At 38.7% G+C, this 22,186-nt stretch overlaps 1 protein-coding gene across 3 annotated transcripts in view; it reads right to left on the bottom strand.

Annotated features, from left to right (window-relative positions):
• The window catches only part of brinp1 (bone morphogenetic protein/retinoic acid inducible neural-specific 1), a 403,545-nt gene that overhangs the window by 319,355 nt on the left and 62,004 nt on the right, over positions 1-22,186 (bottom strand). Inside the window, exon 2 of one of the 3 annotated variants that reach the window (XM_073052227.1) lies at positions 16,577-16,643. The exons of the other annotated variants lie outside the window; for them this stretch is intronic. The gene's annotated coding sequence lies outside the window, so the exon portion shown is untranslated. The remainder of the gene's footprint in view (positions 1-16,576; positions 16,644-22,186) is intronic. 3 annotated transcript variants of the gene reach the window in all.

Here is a 22,186-nt window from a genome sequence, read left to right as displayed (position 1 = left end):
TTAAAACCACAACAATTCTTGAGCACAGACAGTTGATTACTTACAATTCAGATAAATATATTAGCTGATGAAACACTGTCCAGAGCTAACACAGAGCTGTATATATCCATAGAATGGTTTCTGAGCTGAGCATTGTGCCACATTAAGCTGATGCCTTTTGCCTGCATGTGATCCACATCTCTCCATTTCTATCACATTCATATGCCTCTAAGCCGTTATAATGGAAGTGTCTGATCACTGACTCAGGAGGGAAGTTCAGCTGGAACAATAGGTGAAATGCTCTCCTGTCCTCAGTCATCCTGTTATCAGAAAGGGTATCCATCAGAAACTGCTGGACTCTTGCTCTCTGAGGTCATGTGTGCAAAAGCATAAAAATCATAGAACTATTTGTATAGTTCGTCAGCTTCTTTTTGCAGCAAGGTCTAAACAGTCTCACTCCATCTCGATCTTCATAACATCCTATAGATTCTACCCTTTCACAAATTATCCAGTATGCTCCTGAATGCGATTATTGTATGAGTCTCTCCTATGTACACTCCAAAATCAACTTCCTTTCTTTACATTGCATTTAGAGAAACCTTTCCTTGACCTTCTTGCATTCTGTGTCCAATTCTGTCAAAAAACATCCTATTGCTTATGCTGGCACCATTATTTTGCTGAAACTTCATTGTTAGTCCTTTTTAATGTGTTTCACCCATCATGCTAAATTAACTCAAACCACAGCCCAATAGTACTTATGACCCTACCTGTAAAGAAATGAACCAGCTCTGTTGAAGCAAAATCCATCCAGCTTGTACAGTTCAAACACGAGGAAATATGCAGATGCTGCAAATTCAAACAACACACACAAAACGCTGGTGGAACACAGCTGGCCAGGCAGCATCTATAAGGAGAAGCGCTGTCGACGTTTCGGGCCGAGACCCTTTGTCAGGACTCACGAAATTCTGAAATCCAAAAAGCTCCAAAAACTGATGTTTTTTTTCAGGGAGTGCAGAACGTGTCATAACAAGGTTTGTTTGGTGCGCCAACAGCTGACGTCACTCAGGTGTGACGTGGCAGTACTAGCAGAGGCCGCTAGACATCAGTTGTGGCTCAGCACTCGTACTGGTTACATGTGCATTTGCTGTTTGCTGATATTTTGTGTTCACCGTTGATTTTGTGTTTAACTTCACTGTGAAAATGTCAAAAAGAGATACAGATACCCCTATGGGTAACAATCAGAAAAAGAGAAGGAAGCATCTATCACTATCAATAATGCAGAAAGTGGAGTTATTGCAGAAGCTTGATCGTGGTGTGTCTGTGCAGCATCTTACTGAAGAATATGGTGTCAGAACTACCATTGTATATGATTTAAAGAAACAGAAAGACATGTTACTGAAGTTTTATAGTAACCAAGAAGTCTGAAAGGTGTACACAATTTATCTGTACATTATTATGCAAACAAGAAAGCACGGGTAACCCGCGAAATGTTTTCTTACTGGATCAATAACCACTTTGTACCAGCAGCACGAGCTCGTTGCAGGCAAGCTGGACTGGAAGAAAACTGTAAACTTTATTGTTCCTAGATAACTGCTCCGCACATTCCCCTGCCGAATATCTTGTGAAAAGTAATGTTTTCGCAAATTACTTGCCCCCCAATGTGACATCTATATTACAGCCTGGTGACCAAGGAATTTTACGCTCCATGAAGAACAACGTACATTTATCAGTGAACAAGAGATTATGGCAGTTTACTCAGTTAAAGGGAGATTGCTTAGACATAAACCTATGTTAATGAGACAGATGACACCTGAAGAAGTCTTTAAAAACACCGTCTGTCGTAGGGCTGCTTCATAACTTGAGAATCCTGTTCCTGGCCCATCAGGTACCTGTAGAGTATATAGCTTTGTTTGCCAGACAAAATGCAACTTGACTAGAGCTACCTGTACATATTTAGCTTAGTTTGAACCTGTAAATGTCCTAGATTATTTACGTTCTACATTTATTCCAATGAGTCATTTACCATGTATTTGATTCGGTTCATTTGAAGCTGTATATTTTTATGTTTCATTGAATGTCAATGTTGGAAATAAAGTATAATCGTGTATTTATGGTCTATAATTATCCCACTATTTTATTTATCAGTATACTACTCTATAAATAAACTGTAATAGTATTTGTAAAAGAGTGCAAATCGGGAAAACCCGGAAGCTCTCTCTCCAAAACTTGTTGTTTGAGCATGTACAGACTTTTTTTCTTACCATTATTCCTTAAACAATACAGTATAACAACTTTTTATATAGCATTTACATTGTATTAGGTACAGATCCACAACCCCTTATCTGAAATCCTTTGGGCCAATTGCATTTCGGAATTCAGAATTTTTCGGATTTCAGAATCCCTCCTTATTGGTTCCGGGATCCCCTGCTAATACCAAAAAAAATGTATGCTCAAGTCACTTATTCAACCTGTCTTAGTGCGGGTGGACTTTAGGACCCTGCAGAGCACCAGACCTACACACGTCCTCCAGTATACTTTAAGTCATCTCTAGATTACTTATAATACCTAATACAATGTAAATGCTATGTAAATAGTTGTTATAATATATTGCTTAGGGAATAACGACAAGAAAAAAAATTATTTCCAATAAAAACATTCACTAAAACATAAAAAATATACAGCTTCAAACAAACTGAATCAAACAAAAGGTAAATGACTTATTGGAATAAATGTAGAATGCCACTGTCACTATAAAACTTCAGTAACATGTCTTTCTGTTTCTTTAAATCATATACAGTGGTAGTTCTGACACCATATTCTTCAGTAAGACGCCGTACAGACACACCACGATCAAGCTTCTGCAATAACTCCATTTTCTGCGTTATTGATAATGATAGATGCTTCCTTCTTGTTTTCTCACTGTTACCCATAGGGGTATCTGCAGCTCTTCTTGACATTTTCACAGTGAAATTAAACACAAAGTCAATAGTGAACACAAAATATCAGCGAACAACAAATGCACGTGTAACCAGTATGAGCGCTGAGCCACAACTGATGTCTGGCGGCCTCTGCTAATGTTGCCACGTCACACCTGAGTGATGTCAGCTGCTGGCGAGAAAAACTTTGGATTTTGGAGCTTTTTGGATTTCAGAATTTCGGGTAAGGGATTGTGGACCTGTATTATAAGTAATCTAGAGAGATGATTTAAAGTATACGGGAGGATGTGCGTAGGTCCGAAGCTCCCCCGGGTCCTAAAGGCCACCCGCACTGAGACAGGTTAATTATCAATATAATTATCAATTTTCTGAAATCCGAAAAATTCTGAGTTCAGAAATGCAACTGGCCCCAAGGATTTCAGATAAGGGATTGTGGACCTGTATATATAAATAATTTCCAGCCTTCAATACTAACAATATTGCAGAAATTATTTTATTACACCATCATGCTGCTCCTTTTAATGTGTCTAAGGACATCTTATTAAATATTAACAATGGGAAAAGTTTTTTTTCCTATTGATATAAACACAGCTCAGCTGTTGGTAGAAAACCTCTGCAAAAACAAATCAAGAGTCTATAATAACAAGTCACCACAGTTCAAAACAGAAGTCCCATCAATTGATCTAAAAAGCAAACAATGCTCTAGCGAACAATGTTTTCACTTGCCTTATGCTGTACTGGACTCCTGACAATAGTAAATGCAAGAATATTTACTTGACTTACAGCTCTTAACAACACTCACAATTCCAATCCAAAAATGGCACTTTCTCTATCATACTAAGTTTACTTTCATATACACAGTATTGTGCAAACAAACAAAGACGTATATTTTGCTAGGCTAGGGAGCCTAAGACTTTTGCGTAGTACTGTATTTGTCAACATGGAGTGCAGAGCGAGTCTGCAAATTGGTCGGGAGCAAAGGATGTTGGGAATGGCAAAGGTGCAGCACTATGGGAGGCATGTGGGAAAGGTGACAGAGAAGAGTGCCATGGGCAGAGAGTGGCGCAGGTGCCGACACCCAGCTCTGAAACACCAGGCAAAGTAATTTGATTCCAAACAATTGGTTTATTGATCATTGGAGAATGTTTCTCCCACTCCCTTCCATCTCGCAGCCTCTTTTCCCAACAATGATTCCCCTATCCCTGTTCCCTTCCCACTCTCCATCCACAAAAGAGACCCATAACAGAATCAGGTTTATCATCACTGACATATGCCATTAAATTGTGACATTATGACACATATAACTACAGCTGTGTGCCAGAAACTTCCATTCACAGCTGCATTGCATGCATCAGGATGATCATGGGGAAATTTCCTCAGGGTTTTTTCTTTATCAAAACTGTTAATTAATCTATCAATTATATAATCAATCAATATGATTTTGGTGATTGTCTTTGTAACTGTTTTATATTTTGTCTGCTTCTTCTGTTTATTTTTCTTTTCAAAGACTAAAGACTTAATGAAGGAATTTATTTTGATCCTATATCAGAAATGTGAGAAATCTTCCAAAAGGAGAAAAATGAACAAGGTTTCAAAAGGTTAATTTCTTGCATCTATTTATTAAATTGTCATAGTAACAGCAATTGACCCATTCTGGCATTTGGCAGAAGCACAACTGAATTAACACTTTTCATTTGATGTAATTTCCCTGTAATTTTCTACAAATTACCCCTCGGTACTAGTTTGTTAATTATGCCTAGGGTAAAAAAAAATCCTTCAATGAATGCCAAATGTTGGAACAATAGGGTCAATGAATTCACAGCAGAGGTAAGAAACAAAAGTTGCAATCTCTCAGTACTGCTGCTGTTGTTGATATGAAACTTCCACAACTCAGTAGATCTGCGCAGCAGCTCCATAACGCTTGCACAAGCATACACAACCCTAACAGATGTACTGCTGCGTGTTGATGCCATTCCAATAATATTCATACAGAAAAACATCCTACTTTTAAATTACATCAATATTCCAATGCTTGCATGTCCTTTTGTATGCACTGGATCACGGACACATAGCAGAAATGTTATTTATATATGGGAGAATTTGGATACCACACAGACTGACGTCTACTAGTTGTGGCTCAAAAGGTCAAGGATCAAAGTCACCTTGTAATTGAAATACATATATGTCACCATATACTATCTTGAGATTCATTTCCTGAAAGGCATTCACAGAAGAACAGAGAAATACAATAGAACCAATGAAAAACTACACACAAAGACGGACAAAGAACTAACGTGCAAATATGGTTGCAACTATGCCTTTAGATAGATTTGAATCACTCCCCATGAGCTTCAGCATAAAGGCTGTCTAACTGACCCCCTCTTGCAGCACTGAGATGCTGTCAGAGTTGGTGTTAGTCAAAACAAAGCCACGAATGTAAGTAAGAATTATATTTTACTCAGCCTTGCCTGATGGGCTTTTCAGTTCAATACATTCATCCTTAAAATTACTGATAATAGATTTTACGTTTATTTTCAATTTAGATCATTTAAAGTGATGGCCACATTCCCTCCATTACAGCAGTGTCTAGATTTCAGCAAGATTTCGCTGGCTGTCAGGCTTTTGGCATGTACTGAAAGGAATGGGAAAAGCACCACATGAATGCAAATCTTTAATTTTACATTGTGCTACAATGGATTGTAGAAGCTTATAGCACAAAGGGGAGTTGTTTGGTCTTTCATGGACGCGCCAGCACTTGGAAACGATTGTCAAAGTTAGTCCTCAATCCAGCTTCTTCCCTGTAAAGCTGCAAATCCATTCTCCTGGAAAACATTTGCAACTGGCTTTAGAAACTTCCTCTGGAATATGATTTCCATCCTGTCACTGGATGCAGGATCAAGAAATCATTTCTCATTTTCCCTTGTGTTTATTTTATACCTATGACTGCTTGTACTCATCACTCATTCTTTATTCAGACCATGACATCCTGTATATGGTGTTGTGATGGCTAGTTAGACCAACCTGGCTTCACTATTTTATGTACAGTTGACCAAGAGGCAGGAACTAATTCCTTATTTTTCTTAGCAATTATTTTATATTAATGATGGCTTGTAGTCTATATACTTGCTGGAGAAAGTAACATTTTATGATCTATCAAGTCTGTTCATAATTTTAAATACCTTTATTTGGTCTTTTTATTTATTTATTGAGATAAAGCACAGAATAGGCCCTTCTGCCCTTTGAGATGCACCACCCAGCAATCCCCTGATTTAATCCAGGCCTAAACCTGGGACAATTTGGAATGACCAATTACCCTAGCAACTGGTACATCTTTGGGCTATGGGTGAAACATAAAGCCAAAGCTACACAGGAATGGCTTAAAAACAACAAAGTTAATGTTCTGGTGTGCCCAAGTCAAAGTCCAGATCTCAATCCAACTGATAAATTTGTGGCAGGACTTCAAAAGGGCTGTTCCTCATGATCCCCAGTCAATCCAACAGAGCTTGAGCAGTTTTGTTAAGAAGAGTAAGGGAAAGTTGCAGTATCCAGATGTAGAAAGCTGATAGAGACCTATCTACACAGACTCACGGCTGTAACCGCTGTCAAAGGCACTTCTACTAAATACTGACTTGAAGGGGTTGAATACTTAAGCAATCAATTATTTTCTGTTTTATATTTGTAATTATTTCAGATCATATTTTAGAGATCTGTTTTCTCTTTGACACAAAAGACTCCTTTTTGATTGATCAATGTCAAGAAAAGCCAAATTAAATCCACTGTGATTCAATGTTGTAAAATAATAAAACATGAAAAATTTCAGGGGGATGAACACATTTTATAAACACTGTAAATTTTGATAAGTTTTGGGATAACATTGGTTATACTGGGGGTTTCCTTATTTAAAGGAAGGCCCAGTCAAAGGCAAAGGAATGAACTTTTATATTAATTGCAGGGATGAACACTGCTTTGATGAGTAATATTCAGCACACAAGGCTATATTGTATCTGAATGGAGTTCAGGAGAATGAAGAGTAATTTTATGAAAACATATTATTGTGGGGGCTATTACTAAGAGAAGACTTCATCATGGGCAGACACTAGAAGTTAACAGTTTCAACTTAAGGATGTCCTATTGAAGTAAGAGATAGAGAAAAACTGCTTCCATCAGGGTGAACTGAATTTTATAGAATTTTCCACCCTAGAAAATTGCAGAGATGGCCATTGAGAACATTCAAGGCCAATATAACTCTTTGAACTACAGAGAGTTGAGAGTTAGGGAAAACCAATACAAAAGAGGGTTCGAGGCCAAGGTCAGATCAGTCATGGAAAAGCAAAACAGACTTGATACGTTGTGTGGCCAACTCCTGCTCCTATATCCTACACTCACATTCTACTGCCTCTCTCTAATATTTTTCTAAAGGATGACGTTTCATGCATGCAGACTTTCAACCTGCAACAGGCATGTGTCTGCTTATATCAATGTGCTTCTGAAGTTTGCTTTTACTTTTAGGCACATTGTCAGAATTAAGATAATCTGCAGCCTTAACAACTGTATTCACTATATACCAATCAGGTCACCAATATAATGAAAGTATTGCTTCTAACTGTAAGACACAAAAGATAAGGAGCCTGAAGACACACATTCAATGCTTTAGAAACAGCTTCTTCTCCTCCTCCATCAGATTACTGAACTCACAATGAACCAATCCATCAACACTACCTCACTACTTTTGCTTTCTTTTTGCACTATTTAATTTATTTTTTAATATATTTCTTATTTCTTTATACATATTTCCTTCAATTCTTTTACATCTTCTTTTTGTTTTTAAATGTGGTTCCGGTACTGTTGATGCCTGTGCTCTACAGTTCAATGATGTGTTTGTGGGCTGATTGAGTGATCTTGCATTTTGCTGTCTCCAAGGGTCTCCCATGAGGCGTCATGGCCTCGAGGTTAAGAGGCTTAGAGAAAAGCCCATGAGCCACTCCGTTTCTCACCGATCTTGCCGAGTAAAGGACCGGGGAAGATGGAAACAAGGCAAGTGTGGAAGATGAGCAAATGTTCGACACCGTCTACCAGCTTCTTGCTCGCTGCTCCTAGCGAAGGCCCTCATGTTCGGATGAGCTTTCTCTCCCTGTCGGAGAATGGTGCCGAAGTTCTGGGTCTGTGTTTTGTGGACTGGACTGTAGTTCGACTGGAGTCTTTTGATTTTGTGTTCTGTACTTTCACTCATTCTTTCTTAGTGCCATTTGTGTGATTTGTTTTTTGCACATGGGGGGGGGGTGGTTTGATGTTTGTCTTTGAATGTGTTCCATGGTTTTCTTTGTTTAATGGCTGTCTGGGTGGAAAATAAATCTCAGGGTTGTATACTGAATGCATGTTTTGATAATAAACGTACTTTGAACTTTAAATTTGTTATGTATTGCACTGTACTGCTGGTGCAAAACTATAAACTTCATAACATATGTCTGTCATATTAAACCTGATACTGATTCTTATACTGAGGAGCTGGCTATCGAGCTGCATACAACTGTCTATCCAGAAATATCCATTCAACATTAATCTCTTCCTCTAATACTTCATCCAATTGTGTATTCAAATTAATTAATATCTTTGCAATTGCATTGTTATTTCATGAATGATTGCTGTGGGAAGCTTTATAAAAAGCCTCTTTAAAGTCCAAATAAATTTCTTTACTGTATTACCTTATCATTTCCTCAGAGAACCTTAAGTGAGTCAAAAACAACTTGCTTTTAATAATCCGAATGTTGACTGCCCATCATTAGCCCATGCTTTTCCAAGTGTTAACAAGATTATGGGAGGTTGCTATGGAAGGGCACAGATCAGACTGTGAAAAGAACTTTTCCCCACAGAAGAGGTATCTAAAACTAGAGACATTAGGGGAAAGGCAAGACATTTAGAGTGAATATTAAGAAAAATCTTTTGTACCCATCAGCTACTTAAAATCTGGAAGGCACTGCCTGAGGAGGCAGCAGAGGCAGGACCTCATACAGCACTTAAGAAGTTTTGACCAAACATGAGATGCTTTTGACCAAATGCCGCCTTTACTCTAAGCTGATTTTCTCATTGTTTTGTACTTATTAGAAACTCTCTTTGTTTCATTTTCATCTCTGCTTTTCATACAGAGACCTTGAATTTTTGATCCCTTGTTGTTCCTCCAAATAGGAACAGACTTGTCTCTGAATCATCTTTGCCTGGAAGGACCACACACTGTTTTCTGCTACATGTGCTACCTCCATGCTTGAATTATCAACTTTTTACTTTAAAAATATAATAACTTATTTATAGAGTTCTTTTCATACAGATGATGTAATTCAAAATGCTTTACAATGGGTTAAGGTATAAACATGAAGGTAAGATAAAAAAGATGTTAATTAAAAGATGGATTAAATAAATAGGTTTTGAGCTGGCATTTAAAAGTGTTAACTGAGTCTGCACCCTTTATAGTTTTTTTGGTATTGGATTTAAGTGACCGACAGAAAAAGACCTGAGGGCTCAAACAGGTCTATAAAATCAAAGCAATTCTGTGATGTACTCCATTTCCAGACCACTGAGAGCTTTAAAAACAAGCAATAGAACTTTAAAATCAATTATAAAAAATACAGGAAGTCAATGTAGAGTAGCTAGGAAGGGAGTAATATGCTTCCTCATCCTGGTTTTAATTAGAAGTCCAGCAGTGGCATTCTGAATGAGTTGAAGTTTGTCAATAGATTGTTTTGGAAGGCCAGTAAGAAGTGCATTGCAGTAATTTAGTCTATTTGATATAAATGTTGAATTAGTTTTTCAGCAAGATGACATGACAGGAATGGCCAGTCTTTTGCAATATTTTTTTAAATTTAGAAATGCTCTGGTCAACTTCTTTATGTGGGATTTAAAATTCAAATCTGAATTAAGTTAACACCTGGGCTAGTTACTTTTCGTTTTATAAGGGGAGATAAGTTCCCAAGTTTATCAAGAAGTTTATGTCTTTTAGTTTTGGGAACAACCAGAAGTATTTCAGTTTTATTTTCATTTAATTTCAAGAAATGTTTACTTGAATGCTTCAAATTGTGATTTTCTTTGATTTTCCAAATGCTCAGCTATTTAAAACCAAAGTATATCATGGTCGCTATTATCTATAAGCACTGCAACAATCTCTGCCTGGTATTGTTCATTCCTTTGTATTTGATCCAACACTGTATCTCTTTCTGTCTGATAAAAATATACCAATTTTATTCAGATTTTGGTAATTATACATTCACCCCCAGTCTTTACCGTGTTCAATCCCAGTATACAAAAATTCAATTTTTACAATCATCTGTAGTTTGCACAAAGAATGTCCTTTCTATTGGGATGTATATTTTATACATATGTAACTTTTCTTGTCCTTTGATTCCAATGAAAGAGCATTGTCAATCCTCTATTATAATTAACCCACAATAAAACTAAGCTCAGTGCTTCATAGCTTTAGATCCACTACTTCTCCTAAGAACCTCACATCTAGCAATATTAAATCTTAAATTCTGCACATGTTTAAGCCAGGTTTGCAAACTAGTCATTACATTATGACTGTTTTACAGCAAATTGTGCCTTTGAAATTTCATGTTATTACAAGCAGAGAAATGCTGTGTAGTACACATTGCTTCCTACAATAAAGTCAGCCTATACTGCAAATTATTAATAACATGCTGATTTAATACATTCCATTTCTCAAGCAAATTTCTGATGACAAGAAATGAAATTCAATGATTCATACCGTGTGAATGACTATTCTAACCAATAGGTTTTTACATTAATCGTGGTATTGTACAATATATTTTAAAGTCCTAATAACAGTTAAGTTAACAGCTCTAGTCTTGTTGGATAGATCACAAGAGACAAGTGAAATACTGGATGACTTGTTGAAACAAATGGCTTCCTTTGATACTGCCCAATTGTTGCCAAGAACTTAAGGCACTTCAACCTTGAATCTAACGCACAACCTGAAATTCACCAAATGTGAAGTAATGTCTACCATGACTATACCCTTTATTGTCTGAACTGATTAACCTGATTAGCATTAAAGTGGCACACCCAATACCAAGTTAATGAAATATGTTCTGTACTCTTAAGTTCCATCATGAGAAAGAGAATAATTCAATGATATGATTAAAACCTTAAGAAAAGAAATCCAACATCCTTGTTAATTCCCAGGAACCTCTCACGCAAGAGGAGAAGTAACATTCAGAATAATTCTGAGAACTTCAAAGCCACCAGGAACACCCAAAAGGCTTCTGAAGTAGATAATATAATGTCAAAGTCAAAGTTGAGCTTACAGTGATATGCCTCCTTGGAACTTTTGCCGAAGTTCAAAGTACATGTATACCATATGAAACCTAGAATTTCATTCTCTCGCAGGCAACCATAAAACAAAGAAACATAATAGAACTCACGCCAAAACCCACACCACAAAAATAGTAATGCATCCCATATGCAAAAAAGAAAGAACAATTTCTGCAAACAAAACATAAAAGCAAACAATCCACAGAACATGCACTGCAGAATCTCTGAAAGTAAGTTCCCAACCACACAACGAGTTCAGTACTGCAGCCTGATGGCTGTAGGCCACAGCTGCAGAGCTAAGTACCATGCGGAGGCAAGTGCAGATGGCTGCAGGCGCTTCAAAGGAAAAGCTTACTTGCAACAGCATTACAGGCACATGGCATCACATAAGCAGCATTCACAAAAAAGGGATTAAATTATTCATAAATTATACACATTTTTACAAATATAATCAAGACAAACAAAACAAAGTCCATTTAGTGCAAAGGGGTGTTTGCACAAAATAAATTTGTGCATCCAGTGTTGCTAAACTGTCATGATTGTCGTATCATCGTGTAGACTACCCATTGACCCAGTCTGCCAGTGACTACTTTGCTCATGTGTGGAGGAGTCTGTAGTTTCCGCATTGGCCTTGCTAACCAAGTAAGAACTCAGAAAACTTAAGTGGTAGCAAGCTATCCTTCATCCTAAGTTTTATTCTGTCAGTGTTAGAGGAAGGCCATTTCATGAATTTCCATTCCTAAAATAAACATTCACCATTTCAATGTAACCTTGGAGAACATTTTTTTTTCACAAAGACATAGAAAAAAAATTTGGAGATGATCTTGATAAAATATAAAGTTTATGAAGCAGCTCTTGTACTTATAAGACAAGTGCTCCATGACCAAAGGAAAATTCAATTCAGAGGTAGATTTAAGCCCAGAAGATCTGACTATACCTTTCCTGGACCACTGGCAAGGACTTAGACTAGGAAATTCAATTCAATTCACTTTCAACTGGCTCAAGTAATCAGTTGTCACAAATGCAGAGTAGCTGCCCTCCAAGGGGAATTAGTGTCAAGTGTCACATTTGATCTATTACTCCGCTGACTGCAAAGAGATTTAATAGCAAAGTGCATTTCATAACATTGGAAGGAAAAATGTGTAGGACTATTGGGAAACAGAAGGGAAGTGGAACTCAATCAAAAAGAAAAGAAAATCTGCAGATTCTGGAAATCCAAGCAACCCACACAAAATGCTGGAGGAACGCAGCAGACCAAGCAGCATAAATGGAAAAGAGTATAGTCGATGTTTCGGGCTGAGACCCTTCAGCAGGACTGGAGAAAAAAAGTTGAGGATTAGATTTAAAAGGTGGGGAGGGGAGAGAAAAACACAAGGCGACAGGCAAAACCTGAAGGGGGAGAGATGAAGTAAAGAGCTGGGAAGTTGAGCACCAGAGGGAGGCTATGGGTGGGCAAGGAGATAAGAGAAGGAAAAGGAGATGGGGAATGGTGAAGGAGAGATGGGTTGGGCATTACTGGAAGTTTGAGTAATTGATGTTCATACCATCAGGTTGGAAGCTACCCAGACAGAATATAAGGTGTTGTTCTTCCTACCTGAGTGTGGCCTCATTGCAACAGTAGAGGAGGCCATGGAATGACATATCAGGATGGGAATGGGAAATGGGATTTAAATAGATGGCCACTGGGAGATCCTACCTTTTCGGCAGACAGAGCATAGGTGCTTGGTTAAGCGGTCTCCCAACCTACACCCGGTCTCACCAATATACAAGTGGAACTAGTTCAATTTTTGATCAAGACATTCTGGAGTTAACAACCTCAATCTGTTTTCTGATACTTATTGGATGATCACAGATGGTATAGAACACCACAGATGAAATTAATAGAAAAAAATAAATGATTCCTAAAATAAATTACACGTAGTAATTTGCAGAGAGATATTAAATATTCAAAGTTTTTACAATTGTTGTGACCTCACTGAATCAGTTCCTAAACATGACGATGATACGTTTCAAAGCAACAAAGAGTAAAGATGCATATTATATGAAATGAAATAAAAACCTAAATTGCAAAGATGCAGTGGACCAAGTTAATCAATATAACAGCAGTCAGTGGAAATCAAAATGAATTTTCCTCAATATATTTCCATGAACTTTTAACAGAATAATCAAAATGTTGTAAAACTCATTATTTTGATAAGAGGTGGGGTAAAAATTACATCTGATATTCTTATAATCTAGGGAAGAAAACACTCCAAGTCAAGTGAAGTCAAGTCAAGTCACTTTTATTGTCATTTCGACCATAACTGCTGGTACAGTACATAGTAAAAATGAGACAACGTTTTTCAGGACCATGGCGTTACACGACACAGTACAAAAACTAGACTGAACTACGTAAAAAAAAACACAGGGAAAGCTACACTAGACTACAGACCTACACAGGACTGCGTAAGGTGCACAAAATCAGTGCAGGCATTACAATAAATAATAAACAGGACAATCCAGTGATTAATTGGAATATTCACATTTTTGCTATCTACATGCATGTTTATTTTCACAAAATGCAAAGATGGATATTGACTTTATGGAATCCATTCTAAATTTAGCAAATTTGTGGAGAATTAGAATTTTGGCAGGTAAGTGAAGAAAAAAGCAAAGATCCTATGATTCTGAGAATATTTTTAAAAGCAGCAGCCTTAAACATAAAGAGCTCAATTGACTGACATCAAAAATGTGTCACCTTAACACCATATTAGCCTCTACAACAGTTATAACCATGGAGAATATCCAATGTACAATCTAATTGCCTACTTCAGTCTCCTACTCTAAATAAGGTGATTGTATATTACTTGAAAGATAATCTGCATGGATTGGAGAACCGCAGGGACTTGAGAGAACAAAACCATAAATCAGTAACAATTGTGCTGCAGGATAATGAGGCCAAAGCACAAGAATAACAAACAGTAGGTTTATTTCTACTAAATAGAAATACCACACAAATATAAAAATTAGAAGGATATGTAGGCCATTGGTTGCTCAAGTCAGAATCAGAATCAGGGTTATTATCACTGGCATGTACCATGAAATGTGTTAACTTAACAGCAGCAGTTCAATGCAATACATAATCTAGCAGAGAAAAAATAATAATAAATAAAATTTAAAAAATAAACAAGTAAATCAATTACATATATTGAATAGATTAAAAAAACATGCAAAAACAGAAATGTATATTTTAAAAAAGTGTCCAACGATTCAATGTCCATTTAGAAATTTAAAAATCCGATGGCAGAGGGGAAGAAGCTGTTCCTGAATTGCTGAGTGTGTGCCTTCAGACTTCTGTACCTCCTACCTGATTGTAACAGTGAGAAAATGGCATGCCCTGGGAACTGGAGGTCCTTAATAATGGACACTGCCTTTCTGAGATATCGCCTCTTAAGATGTCCTGAGTACCTTGTAGGCCAGTGCCCAAGATGGAGCTGACTAGATTTACAACCTTCTGCAGCTTCTTACGGTCCGCTATTCAATAATATCATGACTGGTTCGATTGTAACCTTAATTCTACATCCCTCTATGACCTGGTAACCTTTCAACCTCTATAGATCAGAGTCTGCCTCCACTGCACTGTGAAGTTGAGAATTTCAGAGTCAACACCTTCAGAGACCCAAATTTGTAACTTTATTGAACATCTCCACACCGTAAAAGTAATCGGATAGATTAGATTATCCTTCCAAAAAATACTTCTGCATCCAGCCTATTAAAACTTATCAGGAATATATTAGTCAGGTCACCATTCATGCTTGTGACCTCCAGCTGATTCAAAGCTAGCCTGTATAACCTTCCCCCATAAGAAGACTAGCACATTCCAGAAATCAGTTTAGAAAATAATTTCTGAACTGCAGTCAAAGTATTTATATTTGTTCTTACACAGACAGGGAACTCCAAATATGCCCTTATGATGTCATATGCAATTGAAGCAAAACCTCCAACTTGTGTGTTCAATTTCTCTATCAATAACTAATTTTCTGTTAGCTTTCCTAATTATTTGTACTACCTGCATTCTAGTCTTTTGAGAGTCGTGACTGGGTGAGGGACTCTTTCTCTGAATCTTCTGTCAGCCTGAGAACTTGATTTTAAGAGAAGAGGAAGAACTTTGTGAGCTGCACTCTGATCGTGCACTCAAGATGAGATTTACTGACCTGCCCCTGGACAAGTTCTGGATTTCTGTGAAAGAAGAGTTTCCTGCCATTCATAGGAAAGCAATGAACATTTTGCTGCAGTTTTCAACTTCTTACAAGTGTGAGCAAGCTTTCTCTTGTTTAACAAGTATCAAGAGCAAGGATAGAAATTGTCTCATTTCAGCTGAAGGTGAAATCCATGTGTGCTTATCTCATTCGACCCAGAATTGAGAAACTTACTATGTTTGCCTTATGAGTTTTTAAAATTTATGAAAGGGGAAGAAAAAGATTAATTTCAAGAAAGGTAAACTAAAAATTCATTCTCTTTTCAAAAGAGCATTGACAATTATTTTTGGATTATTATATCTACAACTTACTGATCACACTAATGTACCATGAGCTGTAGATACAATAAATTTTATGCAGGAGTTCCCTGAGATTTGAACATTATTTCAAAGGTTTCCCAGAGTAAAAAGGTTGAGAAAGACAGGTCTACTCTATCCCTGCCTCCTGTAACCATATAAGCATCTATCAGATCCCTCCTCAGTCTCTGCCACTCCTGAGAAAACAAGCAGAATTTGTCCAAACTCTCATTATAGCACATGCACTCTAATTCAGGCAGCATCCTGGTAAAACTCTTCCGCACCCCCTCTAAGGCCTTGACATACTTCCTATAATGGGGCAACCAGAACTGTAAGGAATCATTCAGATATCTAGAGTTTTTTTAAAGCTGTAACATAACGTCTGAACAGTTGAACTCAATGCCTCGATTAATAAAGGCAAGCATGCCAAATACCTTCACTACCATCCTATCAACCGGTGCAGCCATTTTCATGGAGCTATGAACTGGGCCCCAAGATCCCACTGTTTAACAGTGTACTATCTCTTTACACTTGACCTACCAAGGTGCAACGCTTCATGTTTGTCTGGCTTAAACTCCATCTGCCATTTCTGAATGCATATTGAGAACTGACCTGTACCCCACTCTAGTTTTTACCAGTCTTCTACACAGTCTAAAACACCATCAAACTTCATATCATATACAAACTAACTAACCCACCCATCTGCATTTTCATCCGCGTCATCTATTTACATCACGAACAGCAGGAGTGCAAGAAAGCACTGAGCAGGTGGTCAAAGAAGTACATTGCCCAAAAGAGTGACACCTACTTCATCAGCCTCCTCCTGCCCCATCTGTGGAAATGTCTATAGTTCCCATGTTAGTCTTGGTCGCCAACTAAAGGAGAGTGGGAGAAACTCATTAAGTGCTTCAGAAGAAGGAAAATAATTTATTCAGTGAACTATTCAACCATCATAAAGTTATATCGCACTGAAGCAGGCCTTTAGTCTCAGCTCATTCAAGCTGACAGATGACTAGCCAAGCTAATCCCATTTGCCTGCATCTGGCCAATATCTCTCCAGATACATTCTAACCATAATACCACCCAAATGTCCTTTAAACATTGAAATTGTATCAGCTTCTACCACTACCTCTGGCAGCTTGCTCAGATATTATTTAAATCTTTCCACTCTCACTATAAACCTATGGTCTTTAATTTCATACTCCTCTGAAAATTGTCATTGTCTACCCTGTTAATGGCCCTCATAATTGAAAAAAAATCTGTCAAGTCACTTTCAGCCTTCTTTGCTCAAAAGTAAACAGATATACAATCACTTCCTTTAGCTCAAGCTCTCTTCTCCATGCAGTATTCCTGTGAATCCTTTCTGCACAGTCTCTAACTTAACCACATCCTCCTAAAGTGCGGCAACCAAAACTGCACATAGTCTTCTAGAAATGGTCTCGCCAATGTGTGGTACATATAAAAAGCTGATATATAAATAAAGACCCCAGGAATAGGGGGGAAGTGGATTAGCATGAAATGAAAACTTACTGCACAAAGACGACAAAGAGCTGCAAGGAATGGATCCTTTCAAAGCAACAGGGATTTAACTAGTACCCCAAAGGTTAGTTCTTGGCCTTCCAGTAGGCGGTATGGTAAAATAGTGGTTAGTACAACACTTTACAGTAGTGACCTGGGTTCAATTCGCACCGCTGCCTGTAAGGAGTTTGTACGTTCTCCCTGTTTCTGCATGGGTTTCCGCCAGCTGCTCTGGTTTTTTCCCATACTCCAGAGGTGTACCAGTTGATAGATTAATTGGTAATTGTTAATTGTCTCATGATTAGGCTAGAGTTAAATCTGGGGTTGCTGGAGGCATGGCTCAAAGGCTGGAAGGGCCTGTTCTGCACTGTAGCTCAATAAATAAATTAGAATAATTCTTGCCATTTACATTCATGACATTGAGGAGAGAATTAAATGTAAGGTCAAGACAGATGAGGAAGATGAAGCAAAGGGTGGTTGTGGATAGGCAGATCATTAGCTAAATGGAGAATGCAAGTGAGAGAATATAGGAGGGATCCTAAGGCTACGTCCACACTAGACCGGATAAATCTGTAACTGAAGCTTTTTCTCTTCGCTTTGACCCTCCGTCCACACTGAAACAGCGTTTTCCTCCCCCGAAAACGGCGCTTTTCTAAAACGCCCTCCAGAGTGTTTCAATCTGAAAACGCTGACTGAGCAGAGTAATGTGGACAGGGTAACCGGAGATTTCTAAAAACGCTGTCACGATGCGCTGGAACAGACGGCGGCATTTCATTGGTTCCTTGAACGCAACACCCCACACAACCTAACAATTTCAGAACAGGCGGCAATGAGACTGAAATCAGAAGAGTTAGAAATATACTCACCAAATACTTTGACCCATCACTTACTGAACAATTAAGTATTACGTCCTTGCTTGTATGAAGGTGGCTTACCTACCGTATTTATGCAAGTACTTCTCTGACAATAGATGTGTAACAGCCTAATGTATGGAAATACAAGATAACACTGATGCAGACGTGTTTTATACATTTAACAAGGTGCTTTTTTAATGCAACAGAGTTAGTCAGGTTTTCAATGTTCGTCATCAGCCGAGTCAATCTGTCCGTGAACTCCCTGTCGGTTGCCTCTAAATGCTCCAGTATTTGTTTTTTTTTAGTTTTAAGTCATCCTGCAGGACAGCCAACAGCTGTCGGTCATTTGGCAATTTCCTTTTAAGTTGTTCTAGTCTGTAACTGCACAAACCCGCACTTTCACAGTGAGATTCGACACCAAACATGTCGCTTATTTTCTGGAGATGTGTATTGCGCATGCCGGGTAGGAGGAGATTCGCCCAAATACCTGTTTTAATGTGGACGGAGATATTTTCAAAAACACTTGGCGTGGACGCCTATCGTTTTTACGCGAAACTGGCGTTTTCAAAATTATCCAGTCAAGTGTGGACATAGCCTGAGTGTTCTAGTGCATGAATCACAAAAGGTTAACTGACTCGTCCAACGCATAGTTAGGAAGGCTATGTAAACCTATTTCTGCAGATGGATAGGAGCTTAAGAATAGTCGGGTTTTGTTACGGTTGTATAGGACTACAACTGGAATACTGTGCATGGTTTGAAGAATGGTGCTGCACTGGAAGCAGCCAAATCAGATTGATTATTACAGACATACAGTATAACATGAGATTTGTTCTGTGGTAGCAGTACCATGCAAAGACTTAAAAATACATGTTATAAAATATAAATAATGTGAAATGGAGGAATAAGAAAATTCATGAACTATTCAGAAATCGACTGGTGGAGGGGAATTTTTGAGTCTTAATTAATTGAGTGTAGCTATTTAGGCTCCTGTACCTTTTCCCCAATGGTAGTAATAAGTAAAAGGCATGTCCTGGATGGTGCAGGTCCTTATTGCAGATGCTGCCTTTTTAAGAAACCACCTTTTGAAGATGTCCTTGATGGTAGGTCCTCAATGGGCCAAATAGTATAATTCGGCTCCTATATCTTATGGCTGCACCCGTGATGGAGCTGGCTAAATCTAGAGACCTCTGAAGCCCCTTTTGATCCTCTATGTTGGAGAGTTCATACTAGGTGGTGATGCCAGTCAGAATTTTCTCCACCATTCATCTGTAGAAATTTGCTGGAGTCTTGTTTACATACTAAATCTCCTCAAACTCCTAAATGAAATGTAGCTGGGGGTGTACCTTTGTCACTGCATTGATGTGTTTGACCAGATACACTCTCGAACATGTTGAAGCTCAGGAAGCTGAAGCTGCTTCCACTTTCCACTAAGAGGACTGGTGTGTTTTCTCCCAACTTTCTCTTCCTGAAGTCGACAATCAATTCCATTGTCTTCCTGATGTTAAATCTGAGGATGTTGTTGCAACACTACTCAACCAGCAAATCTATCTCACTTCCCAACAGCTCCTCATCACCATTTGTGATTCTACAACCAAGAGTGGTGTCAGCAGCTGATTTATATAGATGGTGCATGAGCTGTGTTTAGCCACACGGTTATGAGTTTAGAGAGAGTAGAGCATTAGGTTAAGCACACATTCTTAAGGTGTGCCTGTATTGACAGTCTGTGAGGAGGAGAAGTTATCACGGACCCATAGTGACTGTGTCTCCCAATAGGGAAGTCAAGGAGACAGTTGCAGTGGGAGATACAGAAGACCAGGGTTTGAAGCTTGGTTGTAGGTACTGGTGGGATGGTGACATTGAGAAAGTAAGTACACAAGACTAATTCCAGGGTTGAGAGCTTTATTTTAACAAAAGCACATTCCTTTAAGTTTAGAAGAATGAGTATGAATTTATTCAAACATGTAGGATTCTAAGGGGGCTTCATAGAGAGGATGTTGAGCAGTTCCAACAAGTGGGATGGTCATGAATAAGGGGATATAACGGCAAAATAATGGGCCAGTTATTTCTAAGGGGCATGGAGATTTATTCTGTCAATGGGTGGGTGGTGACCCCTGAGAGGATGGTTGAGACAAAATCATTAGATACACTAATGGTGGAGATAGATGGATATTTGGAAAATCAAGGAACTAAAAGTTACAGGGAACTGGCAAACAGGAGGAACTGAGGCCTGGGACAAATCATATTGAACCGCATGATAGGTTTGAAAGGCCTGATGAATTACTCCTGCTTTTATGTTTTGTGGTCTTAGAATCAAGGAAACACTTTCATTTCCCTCATAGTCATTGTTTGGAAAGTGTGAAAACATGAAGAAAAATACATAAGGTTGTTTTGGGGAGAAAAAGCCATGTGAAAAAGAAAGAGAGGTGACAGAGAGGAGAGAAAGGGGAACAGAGGGAGGTTGAGCGACTAAGATAGGAGGATAAAAGAAAAGAGAAGGAGGATATCTTACTTCAGTAGTTGGTAAGTTGATGGAGAAGATCCAGAGAGGCAGGATTTATGAACATTTGGAGAGACAGAATTATGATTAGGAATAGTAAACATGGCTTTCTCAAAGGCAGGTCAGTAGTTGTAGTGTATATGGATCTCAGTAAGGCATTTGATGAGGTATCCCATGCAAGGCTTATTGAGAAAGTAAGGAGGCATGGGATCCAAGGGGATCTTGCTTTGTGGATCCAGAATTGGCTTGTCTACAGAAGGCAAAGAGTGGTTGTAGACGGGTCATATTCTGCATGCAGGTCAGCGACCAGAGGTGTGCCTCAGGGATCTGCTCGTGGACCCCTCTTTTTGTGATTTTCATAAGTGACTTGGATGAGGAAGTGGAGGGATGAGTTAGTAAATTTGCTGATGACACAAAGGTTGGGGGTGTTGTGGAAAGTGTGGAGGGCTGTCAGACATTACAGCAGGACATCAATAGGATGCAAAACTGGGCTCAGAAGTGGCAGATGAAGTTCAACCCAGATAAGAGTGAGGTGGTTCATTTTGGTAGGTCAAATATCAGGGCAGAATACAGTATTAATGGTAAAACTTCTGGCATTGTGGAGAATCAGAGGGATCTTGGAGTCCATGTCCATAGGACGCTCAAAGCTGCTGCACAGGTTGACTCTGTGGTTAAGAAGGCATACAGTGTATTGGCCTTCATCAACAGTGGGATTAGGTTGAAGAGCCGAGAGGTAATGTTACAACTATATAGGACCCTGGTCAGACCCCACTTGGAGTACTGTGCTCAGTTCTGGTCGCCTCACTACAGGAAGGATGTGGAAGCCATAGAAAGGGTGCAGAGGAGACTTACAAGGATGTTGCCTGGATTGGGGAACATGCCTTATGAGAATAGGTTGAGTGAACTTGGCCTTTTCTCCTTGGAGCGACATAGGATGAGAGGTGACCTGATAGAGGTGTATAAGGTAATGAGAGGCATTGATCATGTGAATAGTCAGAGGCTTTTTCCCAAGGCTGAAATGGCTAACATGAGAGGGTACAGTTTTAAGGTGCTTGGAAGCAGGTACAGAGGAGATGTCAGGGATAAGTTTTTTTTTTTTTACACAGAGAGTCGTGAGTACATGGAATTGGCTGCCGGTGACTTTGGTGGAGGTGAATATGAAAGGTTCTTTTAAGAGACTCCTGGATAGGTACAAGGAGCTTAGAAAAATAGAGGGCTATGGGTAACACTTGGTAATTCCTAAAGTAAGTGCATGATCGGCACAGCATTGTGGGCCGAAGGGCCTGTATGGTGCTGTAGGTTTTCTATGTTTCTTTGATATTGAGGAGAGATGAGGCTGAGACCACCTTCATTCTATCATTTCTTTCCATACAACCTCCTCTTCTATCCGTCTATCTCTTCTGTATTCCCATTCCCCTTCATTCTCCCAGTCCCTATTTCTTCACTTTTCATCGAACTACACTTGCTATCCTGCTCTACCTTTCTCTCTGCCCTCCAGAAACTCCCCTCCCAAACTGCAGATTATCCTCCCACACATACTTTTCTTTTT

The sequence above is a fragment of the Hemitrygon akajei genome, chromosome 7 (genome assembly GCF_048418815.1).
Source record: "Hemitrygon akajei chromosome 7, sHemAka1.3, whole genome shotgun sequence".
NCBI classification, from domain to species: Eukaryota; Metazoa; Chordata; class Chondrichthyes; order Myliobatiformes; family Dasyatidae; genus Hemitrygon; species Hemitrygon akajei.
The sequence above is the reverse complement of the archived record's forward strand: the minus strand, read 5'-3'. Positions and strand labels throughout refer to the sequence as shown.